This window comes from Carcharodon carcharias, chromosome 7, assembly GCF_017639515.1.
Source record: "Carcharodon carcharias isolate sCarCar2 chromosome 7, sCarCar2.pri, whole genome shotgun sequence".
Taxonomy (NCBI): domain Eukaryota; kingdom Metazoa; phylum Chordata; class Chondrichthyes; order Lamniformes; family Lamnidae; genus Carcharodon; species Carcharodon carcharias.
Window position 1 is genome coordinate 62,976,674 of NC_054473.1, and position 23,956 is coordinate 63,000,629.

At 43.0% G+C, this 23,956-nt stretch overlaps 1 long non-coding RNA gene across 1 annotated transcript in view; it reads right to left on the bottom strand.

Annotated features, from left to right (window-relative positions):
• LOC121279939 overlaps window positions 1–23,956 on the bottom strand; it is a 794,500-nt gene that overhangs the window by 567,417 nt on the left and 203,127 nt on the right. The gene's annotated exons all lie outside the window — the stretch shown is intronic.

Consider the following 23,956-nt stretch of genomic DNA (forward strand, 5'->3'; position numbering starts at 1 on the left):
ATTTATTGCCCTTGCCTAGTTGCCCTTGAGAAGGTGGTGATGAGCTGCCTTCTTGAACCGCTGCAGTCCTTATGGTGTAGGTACAGCCACAGTGCTGTTAGGAAGGGAGAGCCAGGATTTTGACCCAGTGACAGTGAAGGAATGACAATATATTTCCAAGTCAGGATGGTGAGTTACTTGGAGGGGAACCTCCAGATGGTGGTGTTTCCTTTTATCTGCTGCTCTTGTCCTTCTAGGTGGTAGTGGTAGTTAGATGCCATCTCCCCTACCACATGCCCCTAGGTCCAAGGTATCATCCCACCAAGTTTGATTGAGATTTGCCCAAGGTCCTCAGAAGAGTTGCCAACAAACAGACAGATGTTCCTCTTACATAGATTTTCCATATCCTTTTTATTTGGGTCTAAGTGGATATCTTGCACCATTTTAATATAACTCCAGTCATAAAAAGTTGCATTTCCAAAGTACTCAGCTGGGCCATTGGGACTGCTTTTAACACCAGAACTCACAGAAGTCAGAACTCATGCCAATGTGCCACAACATCAAAAGGGATTGCTGGGATAATGGAGCTCTGTACATGTGTCAAAGCATGAAAGCAGCTGTCACTCAATATTGATGCTGGGCAGACTAAGGAAAATATGCACTCGAAGAGGGAACAGCCTTATGTGCACTAATCTCAGCTCATTCACTGAAATATTTACGGCATTGCACTGTTTTTAAAAGAAAAAATCCTTACATTACAAACCTAATGTTGTGAACACCTAGTGTTCCAGCATCGTGGATGCTGGAAATCTGAAAATAAAACAGAAAATGCTGAAAATACTCAGCAGGTCTGGCAGCATCTGGGAGAGAGAAACAGAGTTAATGTTTCAAGTCCATGAACATTTATCAGAACTTTGATCTGAAACATTAACCCTGTTTCTCTCTCCATACATGCTGCCTGACCTGCTGAGTATTTCCAGTGCTTTGTGTTTTAATTACAGTTGGAAGTTGCCTGGTTAAAATACCAAATACATTAGAGGTCCATGCATCTCACTGTACCTGGCATTAGATGCAAATAGAAATTCACTCAGTAAAAATAAAATATGCTGTAAGATACCAACATATGAACACGCATGTGTTCTTCAAAAATTGCTATTTCACTAGAGCCTGTTAACCTTATTAAAATAAATTAGTTAAGTGTTCATACCCTCATCTCATACAGTACAATTTAGAAAATCTGTGCCTAACTGCAAACAACGAGATTCTAACCCCAAAAATGAGCTATTATCAATCATGCATACTCTGTTGCATCTGTTATGACCCGCAAAAACAGAAAGTGTTGACGTTCTCTTTGAATAAAACATGAGAAGACTGTAAAGTATTTACTGAATGCAGTAATCAAATGCATATGAAAATTTGAAATAAGGGGTGTTGACATAAAGAAATTTCTTTTGAGAGCAATGAACAAAATTCTGAATGCTCACATATTTCTCAATCCATGCCAATGGGGACATTCTAATGTGATATAGTTATTTCCTGCAAGTGTTATGTATACTAAGTATCATTTGATGATACTAAGATGCCGGATTCACAGAGATATCTACAAATATTGTTTGCAAAACTGAACTTCATTAATAAATGTTAGTATCACTTCCGTTGTTCCAAGTGCTGCATTGTTTCCAACATTCAGCTTTCAGGTGGGCAGAAACGATTCTATGACAATATTTGAAAAAGAATAGGAAGGTTCTTCAAGTATCCTAGACAAGCTTTATCCTCAAGATGGATTAACTGGTCATTACCTCATTGCTGTTGTGGATTTTGTTGCGTTTTGTTACAAATTGGCTGTTGTGTTTCCCATATTATAACAGTGATTATACTTCAAAGGTACCTTGTTAGTTGTATGGAGATAGGAAGTATATACATGGGAATTTTTAATAGAAATGATAGACTAGAAGTGCACAGAATGTAATATTTTTAATGCAGTTTGTTTACATTCTTCCACAATTCAGTTATTTTCAACTCAGATTTATTTTGTTAAAATGAGCTCCACACAAGAGTATCAATTCAAAATAAATATCTCCTTTTATAAATTTGAGCTGGAGTTTAGTATTTTCTGAAGAAGATCAAATAGTATTTATGGCATTCCTTGCCATACTGAGGGTATGGCTGAATCAGGTAGACAAGGGGACCCCCAAGTGCAGTTAAGGAGACTTGACCTTTGCTCTCATCCATACAGGCAGCAAAAGCTTCATTCCTGTTGAACAAGGGCAAAGACTACAGGGTGGATGAGCAAACGTCCATGGAGGCATGATGCAAGAGGCCATTCAAACAGAGGGAGAGAAAACAAATGTGGTAGTGGTAGGAAACAGTATAGTCAGAAACTGTTTTCAGCAGCTGTGACCTGGAATTCCTTGGGCTGTGTTCCCTGCCCACTGCTAGGGTTAAGGACATCTCCTCATGGCTGGAAAAGAACTTGGCATGGGAGGTGCAGAGGGTGGATACAGTTGTCCATGACCAATGATATAGACAGAACTAGGAATGAGGTTTTGCTAAGAGACTTTGAAAAGCTAAGGTTCAAAATTAAACCACAGAACCTCACAGGTAATAATCTCTGGGTTGTTAACTGAGCAACAAGCAAATTGGCATAGGTACAAATCGATTAGAGTGCATGGCTGAAAGAGTTGTGTGGGAAGCAGAGGTTTTGATTCATGGGACACTGACACCAGTACAAGAGAAAGAGGGAACATGTTGCATTGGTATAGGCTTCAGTTAAACTGGGCTAGAATCAGTGTCCTGGCAAGTGAAATAATTGGAGCAGTAGATAGGACTTTAAACCACTGCAGTACTTTGCTAAGCATAATCATGGACCAATTCAATGTAAGTTCATGGTCGCCAACACCCTCTCTGAAGCATCATACCTGAAGGAAGAGATGGAGCTTTAAACTAAACAAGGGAGGGTAGTGTGATTCAGAAAAGAGTAAATTTAAAAGCAATAAGAAAAATGCATAAGCTACAGAGCAGAGCAGCAATTTGGCTAAAAATAAGCACAGCAACTCAGGAAGGGAACAGAACTTAACAAAAGTAATTGGACATTAGTGACATCAGGAAAAAATAGAAAAACAAATGAAGTTAAAAGCAATATATTTAAATATACAAAGCAGTCACAGAAAAGAACAGGTGAATTAATAGCATAGCTGGAAACTAACAGGCTTGATCTAATCGCCATTTCAAGGGTGTGACAAAGATTGGAAAATAAATATTCCAGGATACTTGGCTTTTTAAGAGATGGGCAAAATGGAAAAGGATAATGAAGGACGGGATAAAGACAGTAGAGATAAAGGGTCTTAGTTTGTAAATTCAAGATGTAGAACCCATTTGGATGGAACTAAGAAACAACAAGACGCAGAAAATATTGCTGGGAGTTGTTTATAGACCCCCCTATCGGCAGTTCCTTCACAGTCGCAGGATTAAAATCCTGGAACACCCTTCCAAAGAGCAATATGGGTGTACCTACACCACATGGACTGCAGCGGTTCAAGATGGTGGCCCACCACCACCTGCTCAAGGGCAACAAAATGCTGGCCTTGCCAGGCACACCCACATCTGGTGAAAGAATAAATAAAAAAGGTCGGTGCTAGGAAAAGTATAATCAGGAAGTTAGAGCTGCATGTAACAAGGGTGATACAGTAGTCATGGGGACTTTACTCTTCATATAAACTAGGCAAACCAAATATCCAGTTGCAGTGTGGAAATTGAGTTCAAGATCCTTTTCTAGGTTAGCATTTGAAAGAACCAACTAGAGAACAAACCAGTTTAGATCTAGTATTGTGCAATTAGACAGGGTTTATTAATAAACTTGTAGTAAAAGAACCTCTGGGGAAGATTAATTATTATGTGATAAAATATTGTATTGAGTTTGAGTGATGTAGCCAAGTGTAAAATTAGGTTCTTAAATATGAACAAAGCAAACAACACAGGGATGAGCTGGCTAAGGTAAATGGTAAACTAGATTAAAATATATGATGATAGAAAGGCAAAGGAAAACATTGAAAGAGAGACTTGAGATATATATATATATATATATATACAGGCTGGGGAGTGGGTAACAGCCTGGAAAATAAAATATAGCAAAATGTTTTAAGTTATTCACTTTGGTAGAAAAAATAGAAAAGCAAAATATTTTTGATTAGTGAGAGACCTGGTCGACCTTTCATGACTATAACAGAAAGTTAACATGCAGGCAGAGTAATTAGAAAAACAAATGGAAGTTAATATTTATTACAGAGTGACTGGAACTTATTATTAAAGGAGTTTCAGGGCAGAATCTTCTGTTTGGCGAGCAGGGTCAGGGCCCACTCGCCAACGCATAAAATGACGAGGGGTGACGTTTTTCATTCTTTTCATTGCCATCTACAACGAGTACCATCTACAAGATGCACGGGAGCCAACTCGTCAAGGATCCTTCGACAACACCTTCCAAACCCGTGACCTCTACTATCTACTATCCAAGTCACACACCATCCTGACAAGGAACTATATTGATGTTCTTTCACGGTCGCTGGTTCAAAAACCTGGAACTCCTTTCCTAACAGCACTCTGGGTGTTCCTACAACACATGGACTGCAGGGGTTCAAGAAGGTGGCGTGCCACCACCTTCCCAAAGGCAATTAGGGATGGGCAATCAATGCTGTCCAAGTCAGCAACACCCACATCTCATGAACGAGTGAAAATAAAGCCTTATAATGTAATGCCAGCACTCGCAGTTTGTCTTCAAAATTCTCAGGAATACTTTGCGTGATTGAAGAGCACAAACTTATGATTATTGCAGACCTTGCATGAAAAGGTAGCAACATTTCACAGATGCTCTGAAGATGCTATTCAGATCCAAACCTCTTGTGACAAAGGGATTTTATACAAATTTCTACTGTGCTTATTGCACATCCACTTGCTCGATATTAGTGAAAAAATTCCAGATGTTGTTGCTCAAACTGTGGCTGCTGAGCTTTTCTGTCACATCCAGGGGACTTGATTTATTTGCCCTGGAAATTTAGTTGTATTTTGAGTTTTGCCAATGTGTAACATTTGCCTGATGTTGAATTTCTGTGCTCTCACTCTGTTACTATGGCTTTCAGTGGCTATCCTGAAGTTTGAAGGCTGCTGTGAAATTTGATAAGAATGCGTAAAACATGCTGCACTTGATCGATCGATAAATGCCGTCACTTCAGTCTCCTTGAATATCACAAATTTTGTGTCAATTCACAATCTTGAGTGGGAATGGATCCTTTAGCTTAGTCGGGTTTTGTTCACTATTTTTGTAAATAAGGGGTCACCTTGACAGCAATATTGCAAAAGCTTAGGTACATATTATACATGGTTATAAGTTACATTTGACTTTTCACTCATGAAAATTTTTTGGGTGCGTGTTAAAAATTATGCACAGGATAGAGCTATTGCACAAAAGGACAACTGTCTAAAGTCAGTACTGGGGTAAAATGCATACCAGAAGGATCCAGTGAATGGGGGCATGTGACCATTGTCAAGAGAGCAGGGAAAGCCACCAGCAAATTCAATCATTGGTTAATTGTCCAACATGATGACAAGAGATAAGATCTATGGGCTGGTAAAATGAGGTGAAAAATTAGGTGGAAAGCAAGAAAACACAGTGTAATCCACATAAGTGGAAGTGACTCTGGCACGAGGAAACAATCACATATTGGTGGCAGGATCTCTGATCCTAGGAGGGAGAGATCTTATAGCAGTCATCCAGAAAGAGAGAGGAGAGCAAATAGAGGCTGTAGTTTGACTAGGATATGCAATTGAACAAGGACTACCAAACAATCTAGGAACACTACTAGAAGTAGAAGTCCTCATGATTGGGAGGTTTTGGAGGCTGCAAACAAATTAGAAGATAAATTAATATGAGACACCAAAAAAAAAATTTGGATAGTTGGAAGGAATTTGGTCTCTACTCTGAAGTGCCAGATGGTGGACAGCCAGCCTTATCACACAGATGGATATGTACAGAAGAAACTACTCTCAATGGAACATACAAGGCTAAAGTGAAACCATAGTGGCTTGGGTTTCATAGAGAGACTTGGCAGGAAAACTGCACTTGAAAATTTGCCTAGCTCTTTTTTAGCCAGATATTTGTGCGAATGTAAGTGCATTAATATAAAAGCTGCATTTTTGCAGGGTGAAAAATTTCAAAGAAAAATGTTTTGGAAACCACCTGGAAAAACTAATTATGTGGAAGGGAAACTATAGAAATCAAACAAATGTACTTATGGATTGAATGATGCATCGAGGATGTGGTACTTCTAAGTCAGGGGTCTGTCTTGCTGAAAGTAGGCTGTATTCACCTGAAAGCAGATCCAGCAATGTTTTACTGGTATTACAAGGAGAAACTCGCAGGCATCTTTATGATGCATGTTGTTGATTTTTAATGTGGTGGCGCTGTGGAATTTGAGAAATTTGTTATAAATATGATGAAACAGGAAATTTAAGATTGGAAGTCAGCCTTCAGGGACCTTTAAATATATAGACTCGGACATTAACCAGATTAGTTCAGAAGGAACCTTGAATCAATCAGATCTAGCAAGTGTTAATCATATCCGGATAAATTGGGTAAGGTCATCACAGAAAGATGACCTTAAGTCCAAAGCTGAAACAGAGCAGTTAAGAAGCTTGATGGGACAGTTAACCTGGCTATGGACTCAGACAAGACCCAATGCCAGTTAAAATGTATTGCAACTTAGTACCATGATGAAACATGGTACAATCAAGGAGGTTTTGGAGGGCAAATAAAATATTAGGCAGAATCGTCCGTGCCCACTGACATCAGTTGTGTTCAATGGCATGAGCAGACAATATGACGAGAAGGTCAAAAATCAATTTCATGATGTCTTAAAACCAGTTTGTGATCATCCACTCTGCCCACCAATGGCGGGCCATTTCCCGCCATCGGATGTCAGGAAGCTCATTGTAATACATCAGCATATCATTATAAGGCCAGCCCTCCGGACTCATCCTCCCCTGCTGGATTGTCCATCCATGTCAGTGGGAAAACATGCCAGCGTAGAACACGTCTTGACAACTGTGACCTGCAGAAGTTGGGACTTACCCACCAGGGCCTTGCTCACATTGTAGACATCTGAGGAGCAGAAGATGCTGGAGACCGACAGCAACAACCCACTGGAGGAACATCCATGGAATCTAGGGTGGAATCTTACGGACATGGCGATAGTTACCACTGATGCTCACAATGGATGATGGTTGCTGGGGTGGGAGAGGACGGTCTAGATTCGACTGGGAGAGGAAGAGGTGTTGGAGGTGGGAATGAAAGTGTTGCGAGGGGAGGTTGGGGTGGAGGAAGGGATAATGGGGGGGAGGAGGGGGCAACTGAGGAGGTAGGTGTAAGGGAAGGAGTATGGTGGGGGGGGGGGGGGTTGCGGGCTAGTCCAGGAGGAGGAAGGAGTGAGGAGAGGGAAGGAAGTCTGATGGCAGGAAGGAGTGCAGAAAGGGGAGAAAGTAAGGGCGGAGGAAGAAGTAAGGGCAGAGGATGGAGCTGGGAAGGAGGTACAAGTAAAGCTAGAGGAAGTAAGGATGGCAGAGGGAATCAGGAAGGAGCAAGGAGTATGTTGGGGGGTGTGGGGGAGTCCGGGGTGGGGTGCGAGGATGAGGGGTGGGTGCAAGGATGAAGGGTGGGGAAGGGGTGTAAAGCGGGGAGGAGTCTGGAGTGGATGCGGGGAAGTGGCGGCGATGTGCAGGTGATCATGCAAGGGAGGGGTCTGATAGATCCATGTCTGCCTCCTGGGGAGCGAACTGACGGTGGGCGTAGTATGAGGGAATGGTGAGAATGACTGAGGGCAGAGTACGGGGGAGGGTGAGGGTTCGATGGTAGGGACAGATTGGATGGCAGACATGGAGCCCGGTGGGCGGGATGGAAGAGGTTGGGGAGGTTAATGTGGAAGGGGCTGGGATTTTCAGGAAGGAAGGAAATCTGCACGTTTACCTGGATATCCCCGAAGGAAAATGGTTGTGGCTGGTTGGTCACGGAGAGGTGTGGAAGGTGATGCCAGAGGGTCAAATGTGATGAGGAAAAGGAAACAGGGGATTGGGGGAGGGGAAAAGGGGGGATTATGAAAAAGCGAATCTAGACCATGCTGTCCAAATCGAAAGTGAAATGACAGTTGTGGTGGGCGAAATCAGGTACTGTGTGGGAGTGTGATCATTGGGGGGATGCAGGTCAGCTTAGATGGACAACTGAAAGCGAACCTGAGAAGCCAGCATTCAAAATGCTCAGGACATTGAAGCGAGTGTGATATGAGAAGGATCCACGTGCATGAGAGAGTACTTGCACGAGGCTCCAAAAGGCCCTGCCACACATGCACTTTTCCCTCCAGAATCACTCGTGGGCCAGCTGCTCCCTCTGCGGTGACAGAGGATGAGGTTGAGGGGCTGACAGATAAAAGAAGGAGAGGACAGCCTCTGAGATTCCTGAGTGGATGGCCCAGGGGTGTCCAGCTGCCGCCCCTCCTCGCTACAGGAGCCCGAGGGTCACGGCCTGACTTCTTGAAAGGAAGGTGCACTTGCAGGGCCGTTGAGATGCCCTGTTTCCCTCTCATGTTGCCACTGCAGGAATTCACCCATGGCTCCTACGATGAAGTGCAGGTCTGCACACACCTCTGCGTTCTGCTAGACCAGGATCTCCAGGGCGTCCACCATGCTCCCCATGGAGACCTCCATACACGCACATGTGGGTGCCACTGTATCAGAATGCAGGCAGATGCACTCCTCCAACTCGCGTGCCACTCTGTTGACAGATTTCAACAGCTCTGCGTGATGCTCCCCCACCATCTGCTGATTGTGCAGGATGAGTTGGAAGGCCAAATCCAGAGGTTCATTATCTGACTTGGACGTCACAGATGCATGCAATCTTGCGAGTGCCTGGGAGCTCAGCTGAACCTGCCTCCTCTGGCTGTGGATATGTGTCTGTGTGATGGCCACCAGATTGTGTACCCGAGCCTGCTCTAGATCTAGGTCCTACTGAGGTGCCTGTCCCTGCGCTGGTGGAGGGTGTGGGTAAGCGCTGTGACAGGTCTTCCGGGCTGCTTATTTCACTGGATGAGGTGTCCTCTTGGCTGCAGATGAGGACATGAATGGCGCTGAGGGACTGGCTGGCTGAGTGTGTCAGTCCCTTGGCAGAGCTCCCTGTGAACCAAAATAGAGATAATAGTGTATGGAAGCAGAGTCAAAAGCAGGAGAAAGAGCACTCTCAGTTGCTTTCAGGGAGTGATGATGTAGTGCAGGATCCTCAGGCGGGTGTTAACCTCACCGTCGCCGCAGGCAGGGTCCACATCTTTGCCAGTTATTGCAATGGCATGCTCCTCAAAGTGAGTGAGGGGCCACTCCCCCCCACCCCCCGCCCGATCTGGGACCTCTCCCTGCTGAAGTGAGCGGGCTCCTCCTGCATGAAAACAGATGGAGAGTGTGAGCAGGGTCCTCCTGCATGAAAACAGATGGAGTGTGACAGCAGAACACATGGCACTGTGTGGAATGTTTGTGTGGTGAGCAGAGCCATGGGCAGTTTGAGGACACAAGCTCAAGAGGGTATGAGCCTGATGGAGATGTGAGAGTGTGTGTGCAAGTCAGTGGTGTTGTCCCTTGAGGTGTAACATGATGGATGTACGATGGATTTGAGAGTGAGAGTTGAGAGTGATGAGAAGAGTGAGTCACCCTGGTGGAACGGATCAGACCATTCATCCTTTTTCGGCACTGAGTGGTTGTCCTCTTTTACAGGGCACTGGTGCTGACTGCCGCTGTCACCGTCTGCCATGCTGGATTGGTAATGGCGCTGCCCATCCTGCAGCCACAGTGGGGGTAGAGGACACCGCAGCAGGCTTCCATGGCATCCAAATGGCATTCCAGTGATGCATCATTAAACCTGGGGGCTACAGTCTTTTTGCCTTTCGTGGACATCTTCCCTGCAGTAGTCATGTGCTGGAAGCACTGAAGTGTGTGCACGCAGCTGGATTTTAAATATGGCACCAGGCTGTGATGAAGCTGCGAGGTGATGGTTTGGCCCGCGAATGAGAGCCTACCTGCCATGGAAATGGCATGTTTCCCAGGAAGGCATAACCAATGCGGCAGATTTGGACGATACAGTGCGAAAAGCCGCCATTGCGGCCAGCCTGCCCGCTACCCCACCTAGCGCAAATCTGGGATGATTCTGCCCATTAAATAAATTACATTTTGAGTAATGCATACTCAATTTTCCAGACCTGGGTAACCCAAAAGACATGAAATTTGCCCTTATTAGTGATGCTTCCCATGCCAATCTTCTGGATGGGTACGCAAATGCTGTTGGGTTTATAATATTTTTAGTGGGGAAAAATAGAAAATGTGGTCCCTTGGCCTGAGAAGCTAAGAAAATAAAAAAGGGTGGTTAAAAAGCTGCAGAAATGTTAGCTCTCATAGAAACAATAGAAAAAGGACTTTACTTGTCAAATACTTTGAGGAAATCCTATACAAGGAGCATTCTGAGAAAAGTTTGCCCATTGAAAGCTATTTGGATAACCATTCTCTGAGGTAATATTTGACCAAGAGCGTGACTGAGGAAAGGTTAAGGATTGACCTTGCGAGTATAAAAAAATGTTAGAAATGGGTCAAAGCAAGTCACCAATTATCAGACTGCCTTACAAAAAGGAGTGGTTGCTGCAAGAAATTGGAGATCCTAGGAGAATATTGTCTTGTATTCTGATGGATTTTTGCAAAAAATAGAAAATCATTTTGCTTCTCTGATTTTTTTTGTAATTACTTGTAAAGGTTTTTGGTTAAAGAAAGAAAGGGGAGTCTGTTAATGGTATGTTAATTCTACTGCTAAGATACATAGGTGAAGGGAGGCTGCTGGGACACTCGATTAGTAGACACCTAATGCTGCATTCTGCAAATAAATCAACTATCAAGAAAATGACTTGCATCTAGTTTTGTACTTCGCCATCTGATTTGGGATTCATTTATCACCTGAAGATTCTTTGCACCAAAACAGTCTCAACTAAACAGTCATTCTAACAATAGACATGATAGAATGCTTAAACTCCTTTTATTTTTTAATACTTTATTCAAAAGGCGAGATAGGATATATCTTGAGCTCATATACAACTCTGCTGCTCATATCCTAACTTGTACCAAGTCCCATTCACACATCATCACATCGACAATAATCATGGAGAGGTTTAATCTTTGTGTAATCAAATTGGCAAAAGTGGTTTGGAGGTTGAGTATGGTGAATGCATTCAAAAGAATTCCCAAGAACAATACCTGTAACCAACCAGAGAAGAAACTATTTTAGATCATCTTGTGTAATGAAACAGGGTTAATTAGAAATTGCATAGTAAGGGATTGCCTGGCAAAGAGTGATCATAATATGATAGAATGTTACTTTAGGTTCAAGAAGGTTGTGCATCAATTCACAACTAAAGTATTAAATAAAGCCAATTACTTAAGTAAGTTGGCTAACAGACTAGAAAGTGAGATTGAAAGCTATGAGAATAGATGAGCAATGGCAAACATTTAATAAATACTTCATTTCTCAATAGATATACATTTCATTGAGAAATAACTCCACAGGAAAAGTGATCTATCCATGGCTAAGTAAAAAGGTAAGGATTTTATGATGTTCAAAAAGAGCCTCATAATGTTACCAAGGAGCGCAGTAAGCCTGAGATTTGGGAAAGACTTAGTACCCAGCAAAGGATGACTAAAAAATTAATAACGAGGGAAAAAGGGAACACAAGAGCGAACTAGCTAGACATATTAAAATGCACTGTTGGAGCTTCTACAAGTATGTAATTAGGAAGAGTGAAGCGGAAGTAAACATGGGCCCCTTAAGAGGCTGAGACAAGAGAATTTATAACAAGAAATAAGGAAATTGCAGAGACGTTAAATAAATATTTAGTATCTGTCTTCATGGTAGAAAACACAAAAAACAAACACAAAATGATGAACTTAAAGTTTTTAATATGAGCAAAATAAAACTACTGGAGAAATTAATAGGATGAAAAGTCAATAAATCCCCAGGGCTTGATGTCCTACATCCTCAGGTTCTAAAACAGGTAGCTGCAGAGATGGTGAATGCTTTGGTTGTAATTCATCTAAAATTCCCTAGACTCGAACGGTCCCAATGGATTGGAAGGTAGAAAATGTGTACCACTATTTGAGAAAGGAGGGAGAAAGAAAACAGGGAACTAGAGGCCATTTAGCCTTGGATCAATTGTTAGGAAAATGGTGGAGTCAATTATTAAGGAAGTGGTAACTGGGCACTTAGAAAATTGTAATATGGTTAGACAGAATCAACATGGTTCTTTGAATGGAGAAACAAGCTTGAGAAATCTGCTCAAGTTTTTTGAGGATGAAAATAGTAGGGTAGATAAAGTGAAACTAGTGGATGGCATGTAAGTAGTGTGATTGACCCCACTTCCTTTGAAAACAGAGATCGGGTCTTGGAGACTGGGAACTACAAGTCCCAGTGGAACTCAGCAGTCTCTGCACATGTGCCAGCCCTGGAAAGATCACACATGTGCAGATTGTTCCGTTTTGTAATCTTCAGCTTCTTGCATGTGCCAGCTAGAGAATGGCTGCATGTGCAGTTGGGGCATATTGTCTTCAGGCTGGGAACTGGCCCTGTGCATGTGCAGTTTGTTCTTTTCTGATTTTTTAATTAAATGCTGACCCTGTGCCTGCGCAAAAGCGTAAGAAGACCCCAAAAGTGAAACAGCGTGAAAGGGGGGTGGGGGTCAGATGACTCAGAAGGAAAACCCCATTATCCAGAGAGGCATAGAAGAGGCTGGACACAAGAGCGGGAGCTGCAAAGAACAGATTTCCCAGAAGAAAAGCAGAAAGTCTCAGAAACCAGGGAGAGGGATAGGAGAAAGTCCCAGAAATTTGGAGAAGTCAAGAGAAAAGAATAGGAATCTGTACAAGGTTCTGTTCAATGGAATCTAAAGTAAGGAGCAGAGGAAAAGGCTCTGAATTAAAGAGAAAAAGTTGCGGGGAGCAGAATCAAGGCAAAGTGAGTTTGCGAGAAGCCAAAAGCTCCTAGAAGATGGCCAAAGGTTGGTGACTCCTTACTCTGGGCATGTGAAGCAGTGGCGTTCTGTTGGCATGGCCGAGTGTCTAAGAGAGAGCGCGTGGAAGGCAAAGCTCAAATGCACAAGGTGATCCAGGATAGAGGAACATTGTAAGGGGAGAGCAAAACCCTGGAGGTGGAACCTTGTGGAAGGCATATGAGAGAAAGTGTTGTTTGGGACAAGATTCCAAAGTGAGTTCTTCAAGAGTGGTGATTGGAAAGCTCCATGTGAAAGATGGAGTTCAGTGAGACTAATTGACTCAAGGTGTGACAAGTATCGGGGGTGGGGGGGGAGCTGATGAGAGATCCATAGCCTCTGTTTGGGGTGACATCTGTCATTTGGTTTCAGAGTGTGGTGTGTCTGACCACAGGCCACCTATTGGTTTACAAGGACCATGTACTTACTGTGAACATTAGAGTATAAGATAGCTTTTGTAACTTGTGTTATCCTTACAATAATAAATGTTTTCTTTTGCCAACAGTTCATCAGCTGACTCCTATGACTCTGTTTGGTAGCCAGCCTCCATGCTTCTAAACAAAAAATAAAAGATAGGATCTATCAAGCCGGGTTTCACCCTGCGATCTGACTTGTCCAGTAGTAACATGAGCTGGGATCATAACATTAGATTTTCAAAAGTCATTTGATAATGTGGCACATGACATGTGATTACACAAGATAAGGACTCACGAGAGTGTGAGTTATGTATCATTATGGACAGAAGGTTAGTTAAAGAACAGTAAACAGGACATTTTCACATTGGCAGGCTTTTGCTAATCAGTACTGTGGCATCAGTTATTTACAAACAATGTGAATAATTTAGATGAAGGGATTGAATGTAATATATTCAATTCTGCTGATGATGCAAAACTATGTGGGAAAGTAAGTTGTGAGGACATTGTAGACAAGTTTAGTGAGTGGGCTAGAAGACGGCAGATTAGAACATTGTGGGTAAATGTGAGGCTGTTTATTTTAGTAAGATGAATAGAAGTTCTTAGTTTGTTTGGTAGTCCTTGTTCTATTGCACAGCCTAGTCAAACTACAGCTTCTACTTGCTCTCCTATCTCTTTCTGGACAACTGCTGCAAGATCTCTCCCTCCCAGGATCAGAGGTACTGCCACCAAAATGTGATTGTTTCCCAGTGCCAGAGGCATTTCCAATATGTGGATCACACTGTGTTTTCTTGTTTTCTACCATTTCACTTCTTTTTACCAGTCCATAGATCTTACCTCTTGACCATCATGTTGCTCTATTAGCCAATGATTGAATTTGCCAGTTGCTTTCCCTGCTCTCCTGACAATGGCCACATGCCTCCATGGACTCACTCCTTTTGTTATGCATTTTACCCTAGTACTGACTATAGGCAGTTGACATTTGCATATAATACGCTCTATCTGGTACACTGGTATCACTTAGCCTAATGTCATCCAGCCCCTTATTATCATTTTTTTTAACTCCTTCATGGAATGTAGCTGACTGGGCATGCATTTATTGCCCATCCTTAATTGTTCTTGAGAAGCTGATGGTGAGCTGCCTTCTTGAACTGCTGCAGTCCATGTGGTATCGGTACACCTACAGTGGTGTTAGGAAAGGAGTTCTAGGATTTTGACCCAGCAACAGTGATATAGTTTCAAGAAAGGATGGTGTGTGGTGGGAGGGTAACTCGAAGGTGGTGTTCCCATGCCTCAGCAGCCGATGTTCTTTTCAGTGGTAGATGCGAGTTTGGAAGGTGCTGTTGATGGAACCTTGGTGAGTTGGTGCAATGCGTCTTATAGATGGTACACACAGCTGCCGCCAAGCGTCAGTGATGGAGGGAGTGAATATTAGATTTTCTCTTGCTCAAGATGGTCATTGCCTGACACTTGTGTGGTGTGAATGTTACTTGCCGAAACCTGAATGTTGTCCAGTTCTTGCTGCATATGGAAACACACTGCTTCAGTATCTGAGGAGTTGTTGATAGTGAAATCAGTGAACATCCCCAATTTTGACCTTTTGATGGTGAGGAGGTCAGTGCTGAAGAAGTTAAAGATGGTTAGGCTGAGGGCAAGGCCCTGAAGAACTCTTGCAGCAATGTCACTGGGTTGAGATCTCTGACCTCCAACAATCACAACCACCTTCCTTTTTGCTAGGTTTGACTCCAACCGCCAGTGAGGAGTTTTCCCCCTGATCCCCAATGACTCCAGTTTTGCTAGGGCTCCTCGATGCCACATTCAGTCAAGTGCTGCCTTGACATCAACGGCAGTCACTCTCACCTCACCTCTCAAGTTCAGCTCTTTTGTCCAAGTTTGGACCAAGGCTGTAAAAAGGTCAGGAGCTGAGAGGCCCTGGTGGAACCTATGCTGAACATCATTGAGTAGGTTATTGCTGAGTATTCAGGTCCACATAACTGCTAAACATACATGAGAGGTACAGGGGTGCCTCATTACCTTCAGTTAATTGCACAGATTCTGAAAGTTTACAATCAATTCCGATTAATCATGATGAATGGGCTCTAAAAATTTGATTTCAAGGTTAGAGAATCACTGTCCTTTGCAGCGTCTCTCAACTCCCCTACCAGACAGCTACTTCCTTGCAGCCTCTCTTCCCTTCCACCCCTCATTCCAGCAGAAAATCTTGCTTCTGCCCACAACTACCCTGCTCCCCCCACCCCTGGCAGGCAGCCCCTCTCCTCCCTCACTCTGTAGCCTCACTCGCTGCCACTGCTCCTGGTGCTCGGCCAATGCGCTGCCATTCACCTGCGCCTCCAATCACAGGTTGTTTCTTTCCCACATTTGCTGCTGATAGGCTCACTAATAATTGGAGGAGCAGCTCCTCAAATTCTGATACTTGCACATATGGGAGTGGCTTTTTTCTGATTGGCTGCTCCATGATTGATTTTCCTGGGTGTACCGGGAGCTTTCCCACTGCCCCCCTATATTTTGAACACTGATCTCACTAGATATAACATCTGTGCTGATAAAGTGGCTTACTCCAGCTACTCTGCATGGGATCACCATTCTCCTCAGTGACCTCAAAGTATCGTCATCCCTGAACCTGAAGCAAGTAAAACTTTCATATTCCCTGACCTTACTACTGAGTACATCTAAGTAACCAATGTGTTTCACATACTGCCGACGTGCAACCACTGTCCAACATGGTACAACTAAATAAATCCACAACTAATACACCCATTACTGGACAGAGGCTTGTGACCTGGACAATTCCCTTAAGCTGATCAACAATATCATCCTTCACTTCTGAACCTTCTACGTCATGCATCATTTGAAAACCCTGTTCTTCCATTTTGGACAATTTACCTCATTACAATAAGACAAGTCACATCTGAAACATCAGTTAATAACTCCCTGGGCATTCCTGGGGTTCATTTGTCTGTTATTATTACTCCAACCCTGTTGCTTGCCATATCTGCCAAAAATATCTCCATCTTCATTTCTTTTGTCTGTGGTTTTTCTGTTGTATTAATGCCTGGGCTCCATATCTGAACAATCTCGAAAGGCCGCAACCATCAAGTCCTCCATCTTCTGTGACACTGCCCAATGTCCCATTTGTGCCATGAAGGCTGCTGGACTGCTTTTCCAGGACTTTTTTTAAAAGCATGAGACATCTGATCCAAAAACATGTCTCTTTCTGAGAACCTAACACCAGGAGACTATCCATAACATATCCATAACACTTCAGCATAATCCAACAATTTAAAAGTGAGCACTGAACGAGGAATTTCCAAATTGAATTTCTGCAATCATTTATATTTTCTATTAAAATCCATGATACATTCCTCCATGGAATAACAATCCATCTTTTTAAATTTACTGACGTCTGAACGTGCTTCATAAGCATTTAATAGATCAATGCATAAATCTTATCCATGAAAATTGTGACCCGTGTCCACACATCTACTCTATTCTTCCAACCATTTTTTTTCACAAAGGTAACTCAGATTACAATCTCCTGTCTGAAAAAAAGTTCTTGTAGCTTCCATTCTTCATCTTTAGACAACCATTCACTGCTACCATAATAAATGCATCCCAAGATGGTGAAATAGGAAACAAGATGCAAATCCTTTTCTTGATTGTGGGCTTTCCTATCTACTAACCCAGTGTCCCAGCAGTCTCCCTTTATATCGGTTTTGCAATCGTCTACACTCCTCCGCTCTACCACCTGAGCTATCGAAGGGGAGCTTAAATGTGAACTTGGGTTTCAATTTGAATGGTGTCAAATCTAAACCTTTATCTGACCTGGTTTCAGATCTGTTTAGGATTTTCCCACAAGCTCTGCATTCTTGCAACTCCGCATGCCTTTATGGAGAAGTATGATGGTGGTGTGTTACAATCCACTCAGCCAGTCTGATTTGCTGTGGCAACATACATTTTTATGTGCAAGTTGTAGTCTGGAGCCTTACATAATGATAGTAGAGGCTCCAACATTCTTTCCATCATATGGCTGACCAGGAATCGCTCCCACTCTCATCGTCTGCCATTGGTGTGTGTTGGAAGGATTTACAGGTTGATACTCAACTTGTTTGGCCACATCATGAATGCACCTTCAGTGACCATGAAGTCCTGGGGTAAGACTTGAACCTGGAGCTTCTCAGGGGCAGAAACATTACCCACTGCACCACAAGACTACCTCATCAGTCTTCCTTTATAAGTGCTCAAAGTACTTAATTAAACAATATCCTTCACTTGTGTAGCTTAACAATATAATTAACACATCATTAACATTGGGCAGCTGAAATTGTTCCAAGAATTCATGTACACCATTCAAAAGTAATGATTTCTGTAAAAAAAAAATAATCGTTTACAAATCACAAGGAAGTGATACAAAAATTTTGAAAAAATGTTTAAAATTGAGGGGAGGCAGTGGCACTGGACTAGCAATTCAGTGGCACAGGCGAATACTCTGGGGATATGGGTTCAAATCCCACCATGGCAGCTGGTGGAATTTAAATTCAATTAATAAATTTGGAATTAATAGCTAGTCTTAGTAATGGTGACCATGAAACCATTGTTGATTGTTGTAAAAACCCATCTGGTTCACTAATGTCCTTTTAGGGAAGGGAATCTGCCATCCTTACCTGATCTGGACTACATGTGACTCCAGACCCACAGCAATGTGGTTGACTCTTACATGCCTCTGAAATGGCCCAGCAAGCGACTCAGTTTATTAAACCACTTAAAAGTCTATGAAGGAATCAAACCAAATGGACCACTGGACACCGACATAGGCACCGGAAATGACATCGGTAAACTCAGTGCAGTTGACCCTGCAAAGTGCTCCTTACTAACAGCTGGAGGCTTGTGCTAAAATTGGGAGAGCTGTCTCACAAGCAAAAGCCTGACATAGTCATACTCACAGAATCATATCTTACAGACATGTCCCAGGCACCACCATCAGCATCCCTGGGTATATCCTGTCCCACTGGCAGGACAGGCACAGAAGAGTTGGTGGCACAGTGGTATACAGTCAGAATGGAATTGCTTTGTGAGTCCTTAACATCGACTCTGGACCCCAGGAAGTCTCATGGCATCAGGACAAAGGAGGGCAAGGAAATCTCCTGCTGATAACTACATACCACACCCCTGCCTGCCTCAGCTGATGAGTCAGTACTGCTCCATGTTGAACACCACTTGGAGGAGGCACTGAGAGTGGCAAAGATGCTGAATGTACTCTGGGTGGAGAACTTCAATTTCCATCACCAACAGTGGCTTGGTAGCACCACTACAGACCAAGCTGGACGAGTCCGAATGGACATAGCTGCTAAACTGGGTGCAGTAGGTGTTGATGGAACCAACAAAAGGGAAAACATATTTGACCTCATTCTCACCAAAGCGCCTGCTCCTGATGCATCTGTCCATGCCAGCACTGGTAGGAGTGACCACTGCACAAAGTCCTGTCTTCACATTGAGGATATCCTCCATTGTGTGTGTGGCACTACCATCATGCTAGATGGGATAGATTTTGAACAGATCTAGCAACTCAAGACTGGGCAACCATGAGGTGCCATGGGCCATCAGCAGCAGCAGAATTGTACTCAACCACAATCTGTAACCTCATGGTCCAGCATATCCCCCACTCTACCTTCAAGCCAGGGGATGAACCCTGGTTCAATGAAGAGTTCAGGAGGGCATGCCAGGAGCAGCACCTGGCATACTTAAAATTGAGGTATGAACCTGGTGAAACTACAATACAGGACTAAATGTATGTCAAACGGCATAAGCAACATGCAATAGATAGAGCTGAGTGATCCTACGGCCTACGGATCATACCGAAACTCTGTAGTTCTTTCACATCCAGTCAGGAATGGTGGTGGAGAACTAAACAATTCACTGGAAGAGGAGGCTCCACAAATATCCCCATTCTCAATGATGGAGGAGCCCAGCACTAGTGCAAAGTATAAGACTGAAGCAATTGCAAGAATCTTCAGCCAGAAGTTCCAAGTGGATGATCTATCTTGGCCTTCTCCAGAGGCCCCCAGTATCACAGGTGCCAGTCTTCAGCCAATTCGAATCAACCACGTGATATCAAGAAACGAATGAAGGCACTGGATACTGCAAATGTTGTGGGCCCTGACAATATTCCGGCAATAGTACTGAAGATCTGTGCTGCAGCATCCCTAGCCAAGTTGTTTCAGTACACCTAAAACACTGGCACCTAGGCGGCAATGTGGAAAATTGCCCAGGTATGACCCATCCACAAAAAGCAGAACAAATTCAATCTGGCCAATTATCACTGCATCAGTCTACACCATCTGTAAAGTGATGGAACAGTGCAATGAAGTTACAATCCATTAGAAATAACCTGCTCACTGATGCTCAGTTTGGGTTCTGCCAGAATCACTCAGCTCCTGACCTCATCAACCTTGGTTCAAACATAAACAAATGAGCTGAACTCCAGAGGTGAGCCGAGAGGGACTGCCCTTGACATCAAGGCAGCATTTAACTGAGTGTGGCATCAAAGAGCCCTAGCAAAACTGGAGTCAATGGGAATCAGGGGGAAAACTCTCCACTGGTTGGAGTCAAACCCAGCACAAAGGCAGATAGTTGTGGTTGTTGGAGGTCAGTCATCTCAGCTCCAGGACATCGCTGCAGGAGGTCATCAGGGTAGTGGCCTAGGCCCAATCATCTTCAGCTGCTTCATCAGTGACCTTCCTTCCATCATAAGGTCAGAAGTGGGGATGTTTGCTGATGATTGCACAATGTTTAGGACCATTCACAACTCCTCAGATACTGAAGCAGCTCATGTCCAAATGCAGCAAGCTGTTCAATATCCAGGCTTGGGCTGACAAAAAGCAAATAACATTTGCGCCACACAAGTGCCAGGCAATGACCATCTCCAACAAGAGAGAATCCAACCATCGCCCCTTGACATTCAATGGCATTAACATCGCTGGAATCCCCCACTACCAACATCCTGTGGGTTACCATTGACCAGAAACTGAACTGGACCAGCCATATCAATACTGTGGCTACAAGAGCAGGTCAGAGGCTTGGAATTCTGTGGTAAATAACTCATCTCCTGACTCCCCAAAGCTTGTCCACAATCCACAAGGCACAAGTCAGGAGTGTGATGGAATACTCTCCACTTGCCTGGATGAGTGCAGCTCCAACAACACACAAGCTCCACATCATCCAGGATAAAGCAGCCCGCTTGATTGGCACCCCCATCCACAAACATTCACTCCCTCAACCACCGAAGCACAGTGGCAGCATTGTGTGCCTTATATAAGATGCACTGCAGGAATTCACCAAGGTTTTTTTGACACCACCTTCCAAACCCATGATCACTACCATCTAGAAGGCCAAGGGCAGCAGAATACATCGGACCACCACCACCTGGAAGATCCCCTCCAAGCCACACTTCATCCTGACTTGAAGCTATTGCCTTTCCTTCACTGTCGCTGTGTCAAAATCCTGGAACTTACTCCCTAACAACACTATGAGTGTACTTACACCACATGGACTGCAGCAGTTCAAGAAGGCAGCACACCACCACCTTTTCAAGGGCAATTAGGGATGGGCAATAAATTCTGGCCAAGCAAGCATGCCTGCATCCTGTGAAACTATAAAAATAATGTTGGATCACTATAACCATCCTACCTACAAGCAAGCCCTTCCTTTCCTTTTCCCTTCCTTACCCAAAGTCTGAGACTCACTCCTGCTTCAGTATTATTAACAGGTGCTTGGCTATCCAGTAGCTAATCCAAATATGTATTATTTAAGTACAAGTGTTGACAAGTTATGTACCTCACCACAGAAAAGAGGTACAACCTTGTTTTTGCTTCATGCCAATACACTTTTTTTAAAACATGGACCCTGTCATATTCCAGTGTATCATGGACTCACAGACAATTCTTTAAAATTCTGGACAAAAACAGACTATTAAATTGACTGCTGCTAATCATGCAACTTTTGACAGTATCAGCTCCTATCGGCCTGAGACTGAAACAAATACCTAATTAAACATGGGCATTCACAATCATCTGGGAAATTCACACATCTCTTTGTTTAAGGATGGAACATTAGAGGGATTATAGCATTCCAGCCATCTTATCTTTTGTCATGGACAAAAGACACATCAAAACTCAATATATGTATTAGACGAATGTGAAGAGGTCCCCATCAACCTCCCATTGTATTGGTCCTTCATCTGAACCCAATGAGTCAAATGACAAACACGGGATGTTTATCCACCAAACCATCACCTTATGTGGAAAAGGACTTTGGACTTGTAATCGGTCATATGGGTGAGTCAGCCATGTTTGTTCCCTGTTTTTAAAACAGTAAGAATCAGTTCTGCAGGGATAGAAAGACCATGAGAAATCCATCGAACCAACTGCAGCCAAGGTAATAAACAGCAATACTTAGAAATTGGGAGACAGACTCTCCCCAACCTGTTCCAACTTCAAGTTCACCTGAGAACCGACCTCCTGAAAATTCAACTGTAAAAAGCCTTGCAGCTTACTGAGAAATCTCTGTTTACAAGATCTTTACTTCAACTAAAAACACCAGCTCATCTCAGAAACTCCAGGCCTGCCACAAAGGAGAAACTGAGATAATTATACATTATAATCATAATTTTTTTCTGTATCTAGTCTTTGTGTGTAATAGTGTATGAGTCAAGTGAGTGTGACACTGTTTTTAAACCTTTGGGGCACAGCTAATAAATAACCTTCTTTATTTTATAGCTCACAAAAAGGCTGCCTGCTGGGATTATTTAAATTGGGACATCCACTCTGATGGTAAGAAAATACATACACCTCACATACAAAACACAATGATCACGGGCAGTAAGTCAACGCATAAAACTCAGTGATAGTTCCTCAGTGATAATCAAAAGTAGGAACTTTGGCTGATTTTGTCCCTCTGTAGCCTGGGACACCAACCTTCCACTGCTGCCCTGCCTGAGATCTACTGACATAGGGTAAATAACTTTTCATTTGAGGAACAAATTCAACAAAAATAAAATGCAACTGTCAAGATACTTCCCATCCTTTCCTACCAATTGTGGGTGTGAAGGAGCGAAGGAAGGAAAGAGGGAAGGAAGGAAGGAGGGAAGGAAGGAGAGAAGAAGAAAGGAGGCAACAGCTTCACAATCAATCAAGTATTTTGGAAATGTTGTCATGGTTGCATGTGAGGGAAGTTGAAAAACTTTTTATAGACTTTCAAGCTATGAAGAATGATTTGCTCTATTTCACTTCTTTAACCGGCCACAGTATGGAATGCCAAAAAAAAACACCGTACATAAATGCACCAACTCAATGATGCATTCAAGCCCTTTCCTTCCCCAGGAAATAAACTGAAGCAGGCAAAGAGTGTATGAGAAAAGATCAATAGGTACATTCAAGGGAACCCAAAATCCTTCTGTAAACATATAAGTAGCACAAAGGAACGACAACGCTGATTCAGGGTGAAAAAGTGTGTTTGTTGGAGAGATGGGAGCCATGGCTGAGATGCTAGAGGGGTTCTTTGAATCTATTGCCTCTAAAGAGAACTCTACCAGTGTCACAATAAAGGAAGGGGTAGTTGCACAATAGGATGGAATAAACATAGATAAAGAGGAGTTACTTAAAATGTTGGCAGTTCTCAAAGCAGAGGAGTCCCCCAGTCTGGAAGGGATGCATCCCTGGCTGCTGAGGAAGAAAGGGGAGAGAAAATGGTAGCTCTGGCCATAATCTTTAATTGAGAGCAGTACCAGGGGGATTACACCCCTGTACAAAAATAGTGAAGTAGGATAAACCCAGCAGCTGTAGGCTAGTCATCCCTACATCAATAGTGGAGAAACGTATTGAGACAATAATCCAAGGCAAAATTAATCACCCACAAAAGAAAAACTTGCATTTATATAGTACTGTTCATGATCACAGGACATCTCGACATTTTTCACAGCCTATGAAGTACTGCTGAAGTATAGTCACTGTTGAAATGACAGAAATAATTTGGAAAAAATTAGTTAATAAATGATAACAAATAAGCCCAATCATGTTTGACTAACTTGATTACGTTCCTTGATGAAGTAATGGACAGAGTTGATGAAAATGGTGCAGTCAATGCTGTGTAACTCTTTCGAGTACAAACCCGTTTCCATCTGTTTCAGATGAAGTTACATTGTTTCATAGTTTGCCATTGTGAGATTTGAACTCTTGATCTTAGGGTTACAAACCCAGTACCGTAAGCACTTGGCTATTTAGGCCAAGCTGTCAATGCTGTGTATATGAACTCCCAAAGGTTATCTGACAAGTATCACAAAACAATGTAATTGCTTCAGAGAGGGGGCAGAGGAAATTTACTTAAAGGGTAACAAGTAGTTGTTTGGTAGTATGAAGCTTGAATATTGCTGCAAAAGGAGTCCAGACT